We start from the raw sequence: 16,398 nt of genomic DNA on the forward strand, positions 1-16,398 counted from the left end.
GGGATTGGGGATGACTGAACATCATGTGTGGTATGCTGTTCTAAGAAGCATTACAAGGTAAATAATTTCCCCTGTAAAAGTACCAGTTGGGCAGGTTTTTCACTACTGGAGAGCTAAAAAGGCAAAGGGAAAAGCACAACCATAAAAATTGCAACAGGCAGCAATAACCCACCTACCAACAATATGAAAAAAAACTTTTAACCCACCCACCAACAATATGAAATAGAACTTTATAAAGTTCTTTTTCATATTGTAAGTAGGTGTGTTATTGCTGCCTGTTGCAATTTTTGTGGTTGTGCTTTTCCCTTTGCCTTTTTTAGCTCTCCAGGAGTGAAAAACCTGCCCAACGTGTGTGTGTGTGTATGTATTATCCTTTTCCATATTGTTAGTTGGTTGTTTTTTTGCTGCTTGTTGCAATTTTACACATGAATGTGTATATGTGTATCCATATTATTTATAGACAGATACACAAACACATGCACAATAAAAGGGACAAGTAATATACCTCCCCTAAACCACCAAATGTAACCCATCAAAGACCTTTAAGAGGAGTCAAAAAGAGAAAAAACAAACAAACAAAAAATATGTTTGACCAACTAGAATGAGGGACATCCCAAAAGACACAAAACTATCAGGAGTGGAAGAGTTTGGGGTTGCCTATTTCAGAAACTGGTTCTTCATGTCTGAGAGATCACAGCAGGATTCCTAGACAGAGGCTAAATCAAAGCAAGCATTTTGTAAATGAAGTGTATGGAACTATCACCATGTAGCTGCTGTGTATAAGACTGCAATGGAAATTTGTTTGAGGCAGGAAGCAGAGCCCAGCCTCTCTCAGAAATAGTGAGTCCTTCTAATTTAGACCAGACAGGCCACAAAATTGCAAAATGCAATCAGGCGACTATTTCAACACAGTACTCTTAGTGACACTACTGCTCAAGGAATTGATGTCCGAGGATACAAAAAGTTTGGTCGACTTTCTAAGGGCTTTACTCCAGTAGAAGTAGAACCTCATGTACATTTTAATGTTTCATTCATTGAAAAGGATGGAATGAGCATGAACTTGTGGAAAGAATGTTGTCAGGGTAATGGGCTCACTACAGCAGAGGTTAGTCACCGTGCTAAAGAAGTCTGATGAGCCTATAGCTCCCCCTTACAGACGTCAAATTTGATACAAGGTGAATCATTCACAAGAACCTGAAACTTGCTTTGTCTATCAGCAGATATCACTAAGTTAGTGCCACCAGGAAAATTAATATCCACTTATGAAAGTTGAACTCACAGGTTCCAAGTGTCTCAGAAAAGGCTTTCATCAGCCTTACCATAACCACATTCATATCCCACGATAAATGTGGGGCTTTTAAACACTAGATTTCAAAAGTCGTAAATCCCAAACGAAACTGATGAGGAGGGACTGCAAGGATGCCTGTCTATTTTTCAGTAATTCATAAAAGGCTGAGATAACTGCTAAGTGTAGCAGGATGCAATGTAGTCATAACTAGGTCAATCCCAGGATGTTACAGAAACAAGGTGGGTGAGGTAATAGCTTTTATTGGACCAACTTCTGGCAGTGAGAGAGACAAACTGTCAAGCCACACAAAGCTGTTCTTCAGGTCTGGGAAAGAAATTCCTAGCATCACGTCCTTTCCCAGAAAAAGAGCTGTGTGTGGCTTGAAAGTTGATCTCTCTCTCACCAACAGAAGTTGGTAATATCTTTTATTGGACCTCACCCACCTTGTCTCTCTAAGTGTAGTTGGATGAAGTTTAATTTCTATGTTAGACTCAGACAAGTGAAGAAGGTAGTTAAGCAGGTCTTCTGCAGAAGGATCAAGTAGGCCCTGCTTGCTCCATATCACAAATTATTTCTGCTTACAATTGTTCTGAGAAACAAAAAGGATTTGACCTAACTGCTCACTGACTAAATACCCACAAAGCTCTACCCTCTCACAAGTCAGCTATCAACAGCAATGCTTGCAGCATGGTCCTAACACGGCAGTTTGGTTGTCAGTGATCAAAAGTCATATGCTCAGTCTAATGACTATGGCCAACTGCAAAAGAGTAATCAAACCTTTGTTTCTCCCTGAACTTTCCCATTACTCTTGGTACTAGAAATACAGTTGAAAAGGTATATAGGAGTCTTTTTTTCCCAGTGGATGTATAAGGCAGCTTTTGTCAGGACAGTCTCCCTCATGCCATGATCAGAAAAGTTCAAAATCTTCCTCAGGTTAATAGCAAAAATCCACTTTCACTGTCCTCCACTAGAAGAAAGTCATCTTCAGGCAGAGACCTACTTGGACACGTATACATAGGGGGCCCGATTCTTATTTGGATCTTTCAGCACTGTAGTAATATAAATAATAACTAACAATAATTCTGGACACCCTATTATTATACAGTAAAACTGAACAAAACTCAGTACTAGAACTATAGGTATATGAAAATAAGTACATGGTATCCCACTACTGTAATCCTCCACCTCTATCCCCATTTTGTTTGTCATTCATTGCAATGTTGCCTCTAATTTAGATTATTAGCTCCCTGGGACAAGGACCCTGTTAATTGTATTTGTTTTATAAGCACCACAAACAGCTTTGACAAGTTAGAAAAAAATAATAACAAGGCTAATCCATTCCTATGGGACTCTTCCTTAAAAAAAACATACAACAACCAATACATGTATATTTCCACGGTCAGATTTACACCTTACTTGCCCCTAGGCACAGCATCTTCAACACACACACACACCCGCTGCCTACAGCTGACCTCCATGTTTTCCTTGGAAAATGAAACTTTTAACCCACTTTTAACTTTTAGGCACCCTAGAACGCCAGCACGCCTACTGTGCCTACTGCGCCTAACTGGAAATACAACCTGTATATTTCAAGTTTCATGAAGGAGCAGACTCACTCTTCTGCACAAGATCTCTGAATAAAGATGCAGCAGCACTGAGCACAGGGCCAGACCAGATGATTTGGCAGCCTACGGTTGTGCAGGGATATAACAACTTGCACATTACCACCTCTATCATAAAATACAATATGCTATATCATATGCAAACAGAAAATTTTCACACCCAACTAAGGTATGAAAGGCTCTTCAAGAAAAAACAACAACTATACTATGCATTATTAAATATTCTAACTTTGTGCTTAAAGCGTGGCTAGTAGAGTACTTGGATAACAGTGATTTTTCCTATGAATTTTTAGCTTATTTTCTTTCACACAATTATATATTTGCCCAATTGCCTCTTGCAGGCCAGGCTACTTCGCTGTACATTTTCAAATTCTTTTTAAATCAATCCCATAATAATTCCTATATAGGGTATTTGTTTGCTTCTAAAAGGTTTCTTTTTTTTTCTTGCACAAACTAAACCTTACTATTTTGGTTCCAGTTGTAGTGATTTAGTACTGTTCTCCCCACCAGATGGCAGTAACTTCAACTTAATATAAACCAGACTAGTTGCCACATGTGCAGCAAACAATAGTATTCTTTATGTTTGGGATTTTCATAAAAGGGATTGCTGGCTGTTAACATGGAGTTGTTTTAGATCCCTGTGATTTTACTACAAATCGGAGGGTAATGTTTTCTACTAATGGCTAAGGTTAACCATGATCAGTGTGCTTTGCAAAGTAAACTGCAGTCTGTTTGTAACAAATAGCTCTTATTCTGACCCATTTTTTATTATACCTGAAATTCACTGGTTGCATTTTGAAAATGGTGAGTATTTTACCTCAATTATATTTCCTTCTCTTTTTCCCTTCCCAATATTGTCCACAAGTAACTGCCAATATTACACCAAGTTTTAACTAATTTAAAGCTCACTTCATGTGTATTAGTGCATGTGAGTATTAATAATTTAAAATAACTATTCAATATTTTACTAAACGTATGTCTTCCACTCTCTTCTAGACTTTCATGAGCTGAATAAAGCCTCACCAAATCTTTGTCCCTAGTGAAATAAACTTGGAAGAAATAATAGAAGCTCCTTTTGTTGTAGGACATGTCAAACATATACAGCAACTGATCAGACTTTTGTTATTTTGGTGTTAGCTCTTGTTAGTTTGGTATGGCTTAGAAATGTATGCTTTTGTGTACCAGGCACCAAAACTTATAACAGAGGTTCCTGTTCCTATTTTTTTTTATGAAGTATTATGCCAGTAGTCTGATTGTTAGCCTACCTTAATTCAGCTTCCTCCACAGCAAATATATAATGGCTTCATTTTTTAGAAAGCAAAACAAACAAGCTATTCATGAATCACTACAAACCTTTTGCTAGAAAGGCAGAGACTTATGGAGAACATAAAATAGATCCAGCTATTATTATATCTAGATTAAAGCTACATCTCTGCTTCAAGATTAATAGTGTTAAAAATAAACAATATATTACTAATATGATATATCCAGACATAAATATTCAAATTAATTTTACCTTTCCTTAAATTTATTATTCAATTTTTAAAGCCTGTTAGATCTGGTCTTCCTTTGATGTGCAAGTGTAAATCTCAATATTAACATTAATATAATCTGGAGGTGAACTTATTCTTACATGGACACTCAGAAAAACTGTCTTAGATAGGCGTGATATAAATATATAGTGCAGAAGATTTCTGTTTGATTTAGACAAAATTCAAATCTAATACCTTTGACTGTGTCATGGAAAACTTGAAAACAACAAAACATGCCTTTTTTAATAAATACATTATTTCTCTTCTGTTCTTTACTCCTAATAAAAGTCAAAATAATACATCTTTTTGCCTATGTAAAAATTTGTTATGGGCCCAGAAATGGACATTATTCATTACATAAGAACATAAGAATGGCCATACAGGGTCAGACCAAATATCCATCCAGCCCAGTACCCTGTCTACTGACAGTGGCCAATGCCAGGTGCCCCAGAGAGAGTGAACCCAACAGGTAATGATCAAGTGATCTCTCTCCTGCCATCTATCTCCACACTCTGACAAACACAGGCTAGGGATACCATTCCTTACCTATCCTGGGTAATAGCTATTAATAGACTTAACTTCCATGAATTTATCTAGTTCTCTTTTAAACCAGCACATCCCTCAGCCTGTGCCACTTGCCGCAAACCCTATTGGCCTGGAGCGGCGAACCGTGGCCAGTGGAAGCCGGGATCGGCTAAACTTCCAGATGCGGCAGGTAAACAAACTAGCCCAACCTTCAATCTCTATGAAATATCTGGACCACTATGTAATCAGATTGAGATAATCTGCATTCCTTGCAAACCAGAGGGGAAATTCTGACCCCACTGAAGTCAATGGCAAAATTCCCATTGAATTAGAAACATAGAATAGAATATCAGGGTTGGAAGGGACCAGGTCATCTAGTCCAACCCCCTACTCAAAGCAGGACCAAAACCCAGACAGATTTTTGCCTCAGATCCCTGAGTGGCCCCCTCAACGATTGAACTCACAACCTACGGTTTAGCAAGCCAATGCTCAAGCCACTGAGCTATCCCTCCCAACTATGGCCAGGATTTAATTCTAGGTTCCTGCCTTAAGTTCTCCTATTTCTGAACACTATCAACTAGCAGAATGATTGCAACAAATTCAAATTCACATCCAGAAAAAAAACATTCTAAAGCATGGTACTTAAGTGGGAAAATTTTCCATCATTTTAGTTTGCAAATACATCAGCTGCAATAGTGTGCAACTACCCATGTTAATGTTGGATTATGGACACCTGTAACTGAAATTTCAAATCAAGAATTCAAGACTTACCCCTAATTTGTGAAACAAAAAGGATCTTTTTCCAAAAGTTATAACAGCAGCCATCCACCTGAAAGAAATACCGTGAATCAAGACGAGGGTAAAAGATTAAAAGGATCATATACCAAAGCCAGACACTTCAAAATAACCCAGTGACATTATATTTAACTCCTTTTCAAAATCAATTAAAATTATATCCCAGAGTTACAAAAACACAGGAGTAAAAGAGGGAAAAAGTCTTATCTTTTAGCTTACAAGATTTGATAAATTTCCCCAAGATTCTAACTGCCAGAGAATTATAGTACATCAGTAAATCAAGAATTTCAAATAGTATAACCAAATACTGATATTATTAGCCAGATGGATGATGGTACTCATCCACTTTGCTTTCATTTAGTACAGAAATAAAATTTTACACTCCGAAAGAGTAACCCAATCTTTATGTAAAAAGTAGTACATAATTACATAATAACAACCTCCAACACTGTAGTTATGTTATAGGAAGGTAAAGTGTTGAGATATTGTAAAATATTAATTTAACTAAAGAAAAATTGATTTTATCTTCTATTTGTGAAACTGTACATTTTTGTATTGTATCATAAAATGAGTTTAGAAAATCTAGAAAGCTTCACTCCAGTTACATGCATATTTTAAGATATTTGATTTTTTGCCAAAAAATGTAGCTGAAGCAGTTCATATATATATAGATACAGTTTCAGAGAGGAAATTAAATTCTGACATTTCTTGAAACAACACAGCCTGTTGGCCTTGAGTATGTAAAGCTTTGATAAATTAATATATTGTATTTTAATATTAATTATATTCTAATATAATAGCTGAATTATGCTGTATTTATGTTGACATTACAACGTAATTACAATGTGACTGGACTTTGTAATACTTGTAATGACTGCTTATTCATAATATCTACACACAGTAATTTCTCTGAAGTTATACCTGTCACACAAAATCGCTAAAAGTTTAAAAGTCAAAAAATAAAAACAACAAATTATTTTAGCATAGCTACTGTTTATTTAGTATAGCTGGAATGTAAATGTACATGTATTCATAATGAAACAGGACAAGCACAAGTAATTCAGCTACATGGTCCACCTCTGGTTACAGGATTTTGTATAGGCACGTACGGAAAACAAAAACAAAAACATAACCAGAGTAATTTACAGTATAACATTTTAAATATGAAACTTCAGGGGTGATAAGTCATTGAATCATGTAGCTAATCTTCAGGTTATGATGATGCAGGAGTAGCTACTCTATAGTTAAGTTTGCAACCAGTTTCTATTTTTAAAATCTTATTTTAGCCCTCTGAACCTATTTTTATTTTCAATTAATTAAAAAGTAGTATGAATTTTTGATTGTGTTAAGTGGCCTTTCTGTCATCCTTCATACTCTACATTTACATAAACTATTCACAGTCAGTGTAAAGTTGAGTTTTATATCCTGATATTAGTGTTGAAAGAGTAGTAGTCATTTTGAGTTAAGGTGGTTGTGTTGCAATGAAATAAGTATTACTCTGTACTTGATAATGAGAAATGTATGGCAGTTTAAGATGATGGCCCCAACCCTAGAGGACATCCACATGTGCTCAATTTACACAATGTGGGTAGAATCTCACTGAAGTGTTTGTCATCAATGGGATTATTCACAATGTTTTAAGTAAAGTATAGACACAAGTTTCTCCAGGGTCAGGCATTATATTGGCTTTAACTTTTTCAATTCCTTGCTCTTAAACTTTGTAAATTATGTGATAGATCAGTAAATTGTTACATTCAACAACCTTAATTGGCTTTTTAAATGTGTGCTTTTTTGTTTTTTCTTTGTTTCTGGAGGTTCAATTAGTGTTAAATACAAGTCTGAAAAAGCACAACCACTATGTAATTATACTGTAATTACAGCTACTATATTATAAAGTATAACTGTGGTATAGATACTGTCTTATGATACTGCCACCTAATTTGTCATTAACAAAAAATGACTAGAGCTTGACATTACTTCCCCCAGAAAACAAGAAAAGTGATGTATGATCATATAATTAAAACATTAGTAATGATGAGAGAGGGGGTTTGTTTTCAACAATTGGTGTCTTAAACTAAAAGTGACAACAGGAGGAAAATGTGAGGAAGAACTACTAAAACTGGGTAGTTTGGAAAGGAAAGAAAAAACAAATTAGATTAATAGAGTCACTAATCCATCTTTTCCCAGGAGAATAAGTATGTGCGGGAGAAGGGAGGGAAGAAAGAAAAAGTAATGGTGATGGCAGAGTGCTAATCCAGTGTTCATAGTGGATCCCTCTCTAATAAAATATGGTTATAAAAAGCTTTCAGCAGTAGCCCATGTATTATGAGCAACTCATTCAAAAAAACCCAAACAAACAAGCAAACCACTTGTGTAGCCACAGCTTTTTGTAGCATTTTCCTTTGCTGCTATATAACTTCTTAATTTCACCTTGCAATGAACAAAATCGGGAGACTGATATTCCTCCTTTTGATTTTTTAAACAAACCATAAAATTGAAAATATGGTTCAAAATGTGATAAAGCATTATGTAAAAATATAACTATACTGATGCATCCCTCATATGCTGCATCCAAATTTATCTAAAAAAAAATTACCTGGTGAGTTATTACAAATCCCTCAAAAAGAGGTATAATTTGGAAACAGTAACAAATACTTGCCCATAAAGTAATTGCTATATAGTAGAACCTCAGAGTTACCAACACCAGAGTTACCAACTGACCAGTCAACCACACACATCATTTGGAACCGGAAGTACACAATCAGGTAGCAGAGACCAAAAAAAAGGAAATATAGTACAGTAGTATGTTAAATGCAAAGTATTAAAAAATAAAGGGAAAGTTTTAAAAAAAGATTTGACAAGGTAATGAAGCTGTTTTCTGTGCTTTTTTCATTTAAATTAAGATGGTTAAAAGCAGCATTTTTCTTCTGCAGTCAAGTTTCAAAGCTGTATTAAGTCAGTGTTCAGGTGTAAACTTTTGAAAGAACCACCATAATGTTTTGTTCAGAGTTATGAACATTTCAGAGTTACGAACTATCTCCGCTCCCAAGGTGCTCGTAATTGTGAGGCTCTACTGTATTAATGTTGCTTTCTGATTAGATGGAAGGGTCGATATAAATACAGATTTGCCCCACAATTTCTTGCAACATCCAGTGGGCCAGGACTATCCAGCTCAAAAGATTTGATCTTGCTCAACATCCACACATGCCAACTTTTGGTCGAAGGAATCGGTTGATTGGTCTAGCATCATGAAAGTTTATTGGCTCACTGCACAACTCAGTTACCCATGCATAAAGGGAAACATATGTTCCGAAAAAGACCCTTTTCCATACTTCTTGCATATCACTCTGCTTTGGTGCAGGCATTTAATGAACTACTCCTCCTGTTAGTAGACTTTTTGGGGCAGTTCTTCACTCAATTCACAAGCTGAAGTGAGGAACTACTTTACAGAGGTGGCTAATAATATTGCTTCAAAGCACTGCAAGTTATAGCTCAAAGGCTGTGGTCATTAAGATACCAGCTTTACAAGCAGAGACAATGCATATCCATTGATAGTGGGTGGGGGGCACAGTTTAAAGGTTTGGCTCCCCTCAGGTAGGCCCCACCCCTTACCCTCAGTCTCCCCTCCCGGAAAGCAGCAGCCCCTCCCTGCAGTGCCCAGCCTTTGCTCCTGCCTCTCCCCACGGGGCACAGCTTGTAGCTCACCCAGCCTCCGAGGTCACTTGACTGACTCTGCCAGCTACTTCACAGGAAGGGGGTCGGGTGGCACCATGTGATCAAGGAAGCCAACCCTGAGTCAACAGGAAACCCACACACAGGAGCGGGGCACCCCAGTCCCAAACCCCTGGAGGCTGCGTGATTTCCAGAGGTGGCTTCCAATGCCCCCTCACCCACCATCCGGGGGCTCCTGCGCATTACCCAGAGTGTGGCCCTGGTTAAATCCCCCCCAGGTCTCTGTGCAAGACCCAAAAAAACATCGGGGCAGCGGCTTGGCCCCACGGGTTACCACTGACCCGGCAGCGCCCCCCCGCAAGTCTCAGGCAGTTGCCATATTTGCTCCCCAGGCGCAGCCTCACTGGCCTTGCTGGAGGGTAGTTATGGGTCAGTACTACCATGAGCCAGGACTGCAAAGCGGGAGGACAAAGGGAGCAGCTCGCTATTGGTGGCATCTGTTTTGAGATAAATTACTGTGCGCTCACATATTTTGAACCCACTCCCTGCAAAAAAAAAAAAAAAAAAAAAAAAAGAAATAAAAATATAAACCCTGGCAGAAATCGGGGTGGGGGAATGTGACCCCATATGCCCCTCCTTCCTCATGTCACCTCTGTTTACCAGGCTTTCAGTCCTTGGTATCTACCTCAGGATCTAATTTCACACTTATTTTTGAATATTAACTATCAGAGCCTTAGTCATCACACCACCCATTAAACCCAAAATCCCAAGGATATGATCTAAGATTTTTCAGATTCCCAATTCTCATTTGGAAAATCCCATTTTCCAATAAATGCACCCTTGCAACTGGCATTTATGGGCTACATTTGTTGACCCTTTTCAAAGTTATTCACACTTGTTTGAACCACTTCTGTTTTATTTGCACATTCTGCTACTTGTTGCATATACAAATAATATTTGCATTTAGGCTCTTAATGGAATAATTTGTAGTTGGTATAGGATTCTGTGCTTCCAAGTTTCAGTGACCTGATACTTACCCTTGGTAGGCTGGAGATTTTTATCTGTATTTATTTTGCATGACAGTATGGGGATGTTAAAAGAGTTTTCAGATTCCTTTCCTGTGAGTAATATACCTGGGCAGCGGGTAGCATAGGCAGGGGAAGGCTGTCCCTCCTGAAACAGCCCTGCCCACGCTCTGCCCCACGGCCCTCTCCTGCTTACCACTAGTTGGCCCAAGCCCAAGCAGGCAGCTCCTCTTCTGGGAAGTCTGATGGGACTAGGGCATCTAGGACTTAGGGTGGCTGGAGCTACCCAGTGCCGGGAGGGCCCTGGGTCTTGGGGCTGTTCCACCCAGTGCTCCAGGGCTGGGAGAGAGGGCTGGGCTGTGTGCTGCCTACCCGGTGCTCTAGGGCTCAGGTGGGGGCCACACACTGCCCAGTGCTTAGGGTGGGAGGCATGCGCCGCCCGCCTGGCTCTCTGGGGCTAGAAATGCTCAGACGTCAGGGAGGCTGGCGGCCATGGGTGCGGGGAGGACTTTGGAATTCTGCAGGGTGGAACCTCAGATGGAATGGGTTGGGTGGGCCGGGCCAGGGGTAGCCTCCCTGAGCCTGTCATTCACCCATCACCCATGATAATATACCTTTTGCAAAGTTCTTTTAAAACTACAAATATATGTTTGAAATGAGGTGTGGAGGAATCATCCGTTTTGCAGGATGGACTTCAGCCACATAAATCTTTCATTAAGACGAATTCTAAAAACTCACTCTCCTAAAACCATCTACTTCATAGGAAGAAACCAAATGAGAAACTGTAGCCACTTAACAAGCAGCACGTAGAGTCAACACCAAGATCAGTCACATTAACTCCTCATGAGTCTTATTTCCTTTTCCATTATGTCATAAATGTGGTGAGGGATTGATCCCCAAAATGGTGTGCAGCAAGCACCTGATGGAAGACAGAGCTAGTACCCACCTTCCATGAACCTGGGATTGTTCTAGTGGTGTACCTGTGCCTCAGGAATGCGAAATCAGTCTGAGGGTTTGGGGGATAGGAGCTTTTCTACAGAAGTGACACTCCTTAACATACAATGGCGGTGGTGGATCTTTGTGACACTTTCAGCTTACAGGGGCCTAAAAAAAATTAAAGTGACTCAGATCTTGGAAAATAGGGTCTTAGCATTCACAGTCTTTGCTGTGTAGTTACATGGAGAAGACCATGACAACCAGATTCTAGGGTATCACAAAGCCCTTCCAGCAGTTTTTCAGCAGCATTCTGCATATTAAATATTTGTTCTGACAACATATAGGAACTGCAGATCCTTCAGCTGCACTAACATATTTGGTAATGAAAACAAATCAGTAAAGGTTAGGCCTTGTTTTAGTATTGATAGTGTATACACACTGAAAGGATGGTGCTTACCACTGTTGGAGGCCCAGAAAATGACAGGGAGACATCTGAACACTACATGCTCCTAATGTCAGACTAGCTTCCAACATAGCAAGGGCAAAACACTGCCAAGATATGAAGGTAAACAAGAAATGTTCTTGGAGTCTTTTAATAAGGTTTTCTTTTGGTGAGTGATCTGGACGCTGGCCTGAAAATATTATCCAAAGCTCTGAGGGAAGGAGGGGGGATAGGTGTGTTAGGATCTGGAGTATTCTTTCTTTGGCCTGATGACCCAGAAGCTGGGGTCTATTTTAGTGGCAAGTCATGGATCTGAAAGAATAGTCTTGGGAACAAAAGGGTAGTCATGTGTTTAGGAAATCAAACTGTGGTCCATACTATTAATTACTACCAAGTCAAGCATTGTCATGCATTTGGCACACATATAATGTCTACCTTTTAGCATCTATTTCATAACAAAACATAACTCAGAGACAGAATTATACAAATATCCTCATTCCAATGACTTGACTCACTACGAAGTAGATCGGTTTTGACAGAATACTCTGTAGGCCAACGTAGCCCTAATTCCATTAAGAATAATGTATGTATTTTTACTTCCCGATAACCTCCTGCTCCTTGGAGTGCTCCAAGTTACTGCTCTTCAATATCCTATATCCAAGACTGAAAATTCCCCGCTTTTATGGAATCATAGGAAAGAATAATCCTGGGAAAGATCATGGGAGTTTTGGTGGCTATACCCTCCTAAGGTGTGCCTCCATCTTTAATAGCCCTACACTAAGCTGGTATCTTTTTTTTCCTTATATACCAGACTACTCTAATCCCTGGTGTGGTGTTTTTTTTACATACTCATTGTTCAGAGGCTGTGCTAAGAGAGAGAAATGTTAGTGGATATTATATATCTAGCCATCATCAGCTTTTTTCAATGTTTTGTATAGCACTGGGCTGATAGAAACCTGGGCTCTCTTCTGGCTCTCTTCTTAGTTTTGTTCTGGTTACTGATTCGACTTTATTCAACAGAGTTCTAGTTATATGAATCACGACTAACTCCTGCCCTCCAGTTAGTGATTCACAATGTTGGTGGGAGCTGCCATTATGTGCCTGGGTAGACATGATTTACCCTTGGTACCAAATCCCAGGATCTTCACCTATAAGAAGGGGGCAGATTTTCCCAGGTATCATACTAATCTGGTCCATATGGCTTCCCTAGCATGTTTTGTAAGAAACATTCAGATAGGTCATTCAAGTGATGCTATTTTAAATGGAACAGACAGTTCTGCTGTGAGATGTTGTACGGATTTTCTGAGCCTTTTTGAGCCAGATGGTGTCCACTGGTTCACATATCTTTAATAAGTCAACTTTTTTTTGTTCCAGCAGAGAAAAAAATAATTTAATAGGATTAGTTTCTGCAAGAATTGAATTACGATTACCAGGTTATAAATCCCCCACAATGACCCTTACAACAGACACAGTAAATCCTCATCTATAATGTTACAATTTTAAAGCTTCTTCCCACATTCTTGTGAGGAAGATATACATTGATCCTGATAGTCAAACAACAACTGCACTCCTGGGAACATCCAGAGGGGTGGCATGAACTCTGGGAAAGATCCTGGGTCCCAAATGGGACCCTGCTCTGACAATTGCTGGTTGTGCAAGTCACACCACTTGATGACTTGCTAAACCCACAAAAGAAACGTCCAGTGCTTCCTGTCCTGTGATTCACTCTCCTTGTTTTGGAGCGGCCACTTTGGGAAACATGTCACAATGGTGCTGAGGAGGCAGCATTATCCCTTATGGCATAGTGTCCTTGCAGCCTCTTGCATCCTTGCAGAGGATGATGAACTTTAATAGAGGATTTGCTCTTCCAGTTGAATACATGCAGCAGAGGGAAACTGGGAGCGCAGAACCCATGGAGTAACTCCCCATTATTCTTAACATATTGGGATACACAACTAAGTTAGAGACTAAACTTTAACCAGAATGGGCTAGTGTAGGTGTAGAAGTTCACTAGTCACTCAAGGCAGGAGCCACTGGTTGTTCAGAACCTTGGTGTCTCAATGGTGGTGGAGTCCCACATTGACCACCATTCTGTCTAGCAACAGGGCAACACACTGCACTGCCCCACAGGGGACAATGGGGTTAACTTGCTAATGATTGGCTGTTCACTTGTTCATATTTTCATTGCTAATAAAGTTGCAGTCTTTATCTTCAACAGAAACACATATCTGGCTCTCATTGTGACAATGCCACCAGCAACAGTCTGTCCACAGCGGTGTACAAGAAGAGACTAATTATTTTACAAGTTGATCATGAATACAGTTAAGATCAGATCCTCCCCTAGCTACACTGTATAGACTGCCATGAATCCAGAGATAGGTTTCTTGCAGACTTGCACATTCTGTTAAAATGAGCAAGCAAAATCCCAGACACAAGGTGAACAGGGTCTTCCTTCAAAAAGCAAATCTTCCCTCCTCAGCATCACAATTCAAATGAATGCTTATCATGTCTTTAGATGGAAAACAAGATGTTATTTCTATTGTAACAGTAAATTCTATCTGTGTTTTGACTGATATAATTATACTAATCTGTGCTCTGGTATATACTATACGGTATGATTATTGGGTATTAAGCTTTCTATTTTTAAAACATAATAGTGAGAAAAATGAAGAGTATTTCATGTTAACCAAAATAAAGCATGAAAAATTGACAAGAATTTTTTTTTAAATGCTTGGCGTTCTAACAGTGCACACATTATAAATCAGTGTTAGTTTGTCATTACTAACATGTAGCATGTTCCACTGTAATATTTAAACCTCCTATTGTATTAAATATGTAAAGAAAAAAGATGAACAAATAGATTCTGGAGAAAAAAGGTACAATTTGCAATCATGTCAAAGACATTTTAACAGCTGAATATGTAGGACATAAATTATCTGATGAAGCAAGATTATGACTGTTTTAAGACAATGTGGTTACTACTTATCTCATTAATATCTAAATTGTTTGTGTTGCATATGGATACTGTCCTTTTTTAATTTTTTGGATGCTTTCCTAATTAAGTTTGGCCCCAAAATGAGCAATGTAGAGCAAAGACTTTACTGAAGAATCTACTATTATTTAAGAGTAACTTACTGTATGCTCACATGCACTTTTCATTTCAAGTAAGTACTCATTAGACCAGAGTTAAATCAAACCCTTACATAAATGTATACATTTCATAATGCACCCTGAGAAATTACACTACTTGATGCACTCATAAATATTATTTATTTTTATTGGATAGCAATGTAAATTAAACAAACATAAGAACTATAAAAACTGTAATTATTAAACAGCAGCATAATATTTATGTAAATTAAGAGAATAATTATGTTACTGTAAACTTCAAACACTATTCAACAGTTCTCCAGATTTTAAATCTCTACCATTTTTAATTTTATTTCAAATATTTCTGTTAATCTAGTATTATTGATGATAAACAAACAAATGGTAAAAGTGACATAATAAATTATATGATATGCTGCAAAACAGAAATGGTTAAGACTTAAATCTATTTTTTTTCCTTAATATCCTTCTGGTTTAAAAAAAATCTACAGTTGTCACAAAACATTAACATTTCATTAAATAGAATATGTACTATTAATAAATATATATGCATTTGATAAAATAGGGGTACATCCATTGGAATAAATATACTAACCATGTTAATTTTTCAAGCGGAAAAACAATATGCTGCAGATTAAGAACGTAACAAGGCAGAAAGGAACAAAGTAGAAACATAACCATTCTCAAAGGCTAATGGTTACACAACTGGCTTAAATCCACTGATCACATTTCCGCTAGGCAAAAATTCTAGGTCTTTTTTCAGAGAAAGGTAAGACTATTATCATCAAATCATTCACTTTCCCCTTTCTTTCCTGCCTAAGAACACGTCTCTGAAATTAATATAATGAAACCAAAAAGTGTAACCAAAACATACTACATCAAAATTAGTGCAGAAAGACAGAAATTCATTATTTTCATGCTCTGTCAAACTTATAATAAAGGTGTACTTTAAAAGAAAAGCAAAAACTTATTTTAAATGGCATTCTCTAATGCTAATTCAACAAAAGGGTTTGTGGCCCTGTCAAAAAAGAAAACCTTGACCCTTGACCTTTTCTCATTTAAGAGAATGAGAATAGCCGAAATCTTGTGTATCATATGAACATTTGTTTTGTACAAACATTTTCCTTCTTCATCTAATTCTGAGTAAAAAACAACTCTATTCTCTACCAGCATAAGTCAGCTTCTTAACAGTCATGTGACTTTTTTTTTTGCTAACAGCCATGTGCTCGCGTATCATTTTACTCTGAAATAACTATGTGGATTTCAGCTCAACCTTCCTTTACTTATAATGCATGATATAGCCTGTGAGGGAGCATGAGAACAGTCTCTCTTGAAAAGCAAGGTTCTCATAGTTGGCCTGTAACCATGGAAGCAGATGCCTTTTTCGCTTACCCCTGCTTACCTCTTTGCAGCCACGAGCTGCTCCCTATTGTTAAAAGGGGTACGCCTTGAT

General features: G+C 38.2%; 1 long non-coding RNA gene across 11 annotated transcripts in view; it reads right to left on the minus strand.

Moving 5' to 3' along the window:
- Positions 1-16,398, minus strand: part of LOC115659560 — a 489,657-nt gene that overhangs the window by 179,013 nt on the left and 294,246 nt on the right. For all 11 annotated transcript variants that reach the window (XR_004002593.1, XR_004002587.1, XR_004002592.1 and 8 more), the window contains one exon: positions 5,739-5,796. This is a non-coding gene — a long non-coding RNA (uncharacterized LOC115659560). The remainder of the gene's footprint in view (positions 1-5,738; positions 5,797-16,398) is intronic.

This window comes from Gopherus evgoodei, chromosome 1 (assembly GCF_007399415.2).
Source record: "Gopherus evgoodei ecotype Sinaloan lineage chromosome 1, rGopEvg1_v1.p, whole genome shotgun sequence".
Taxonomy (NCBI): domain Eukaryota; kingdom Metazoa; phylum Chordata; order Testudines; family Testudinidae; genus Gopherus; species Gopherus evgoodei.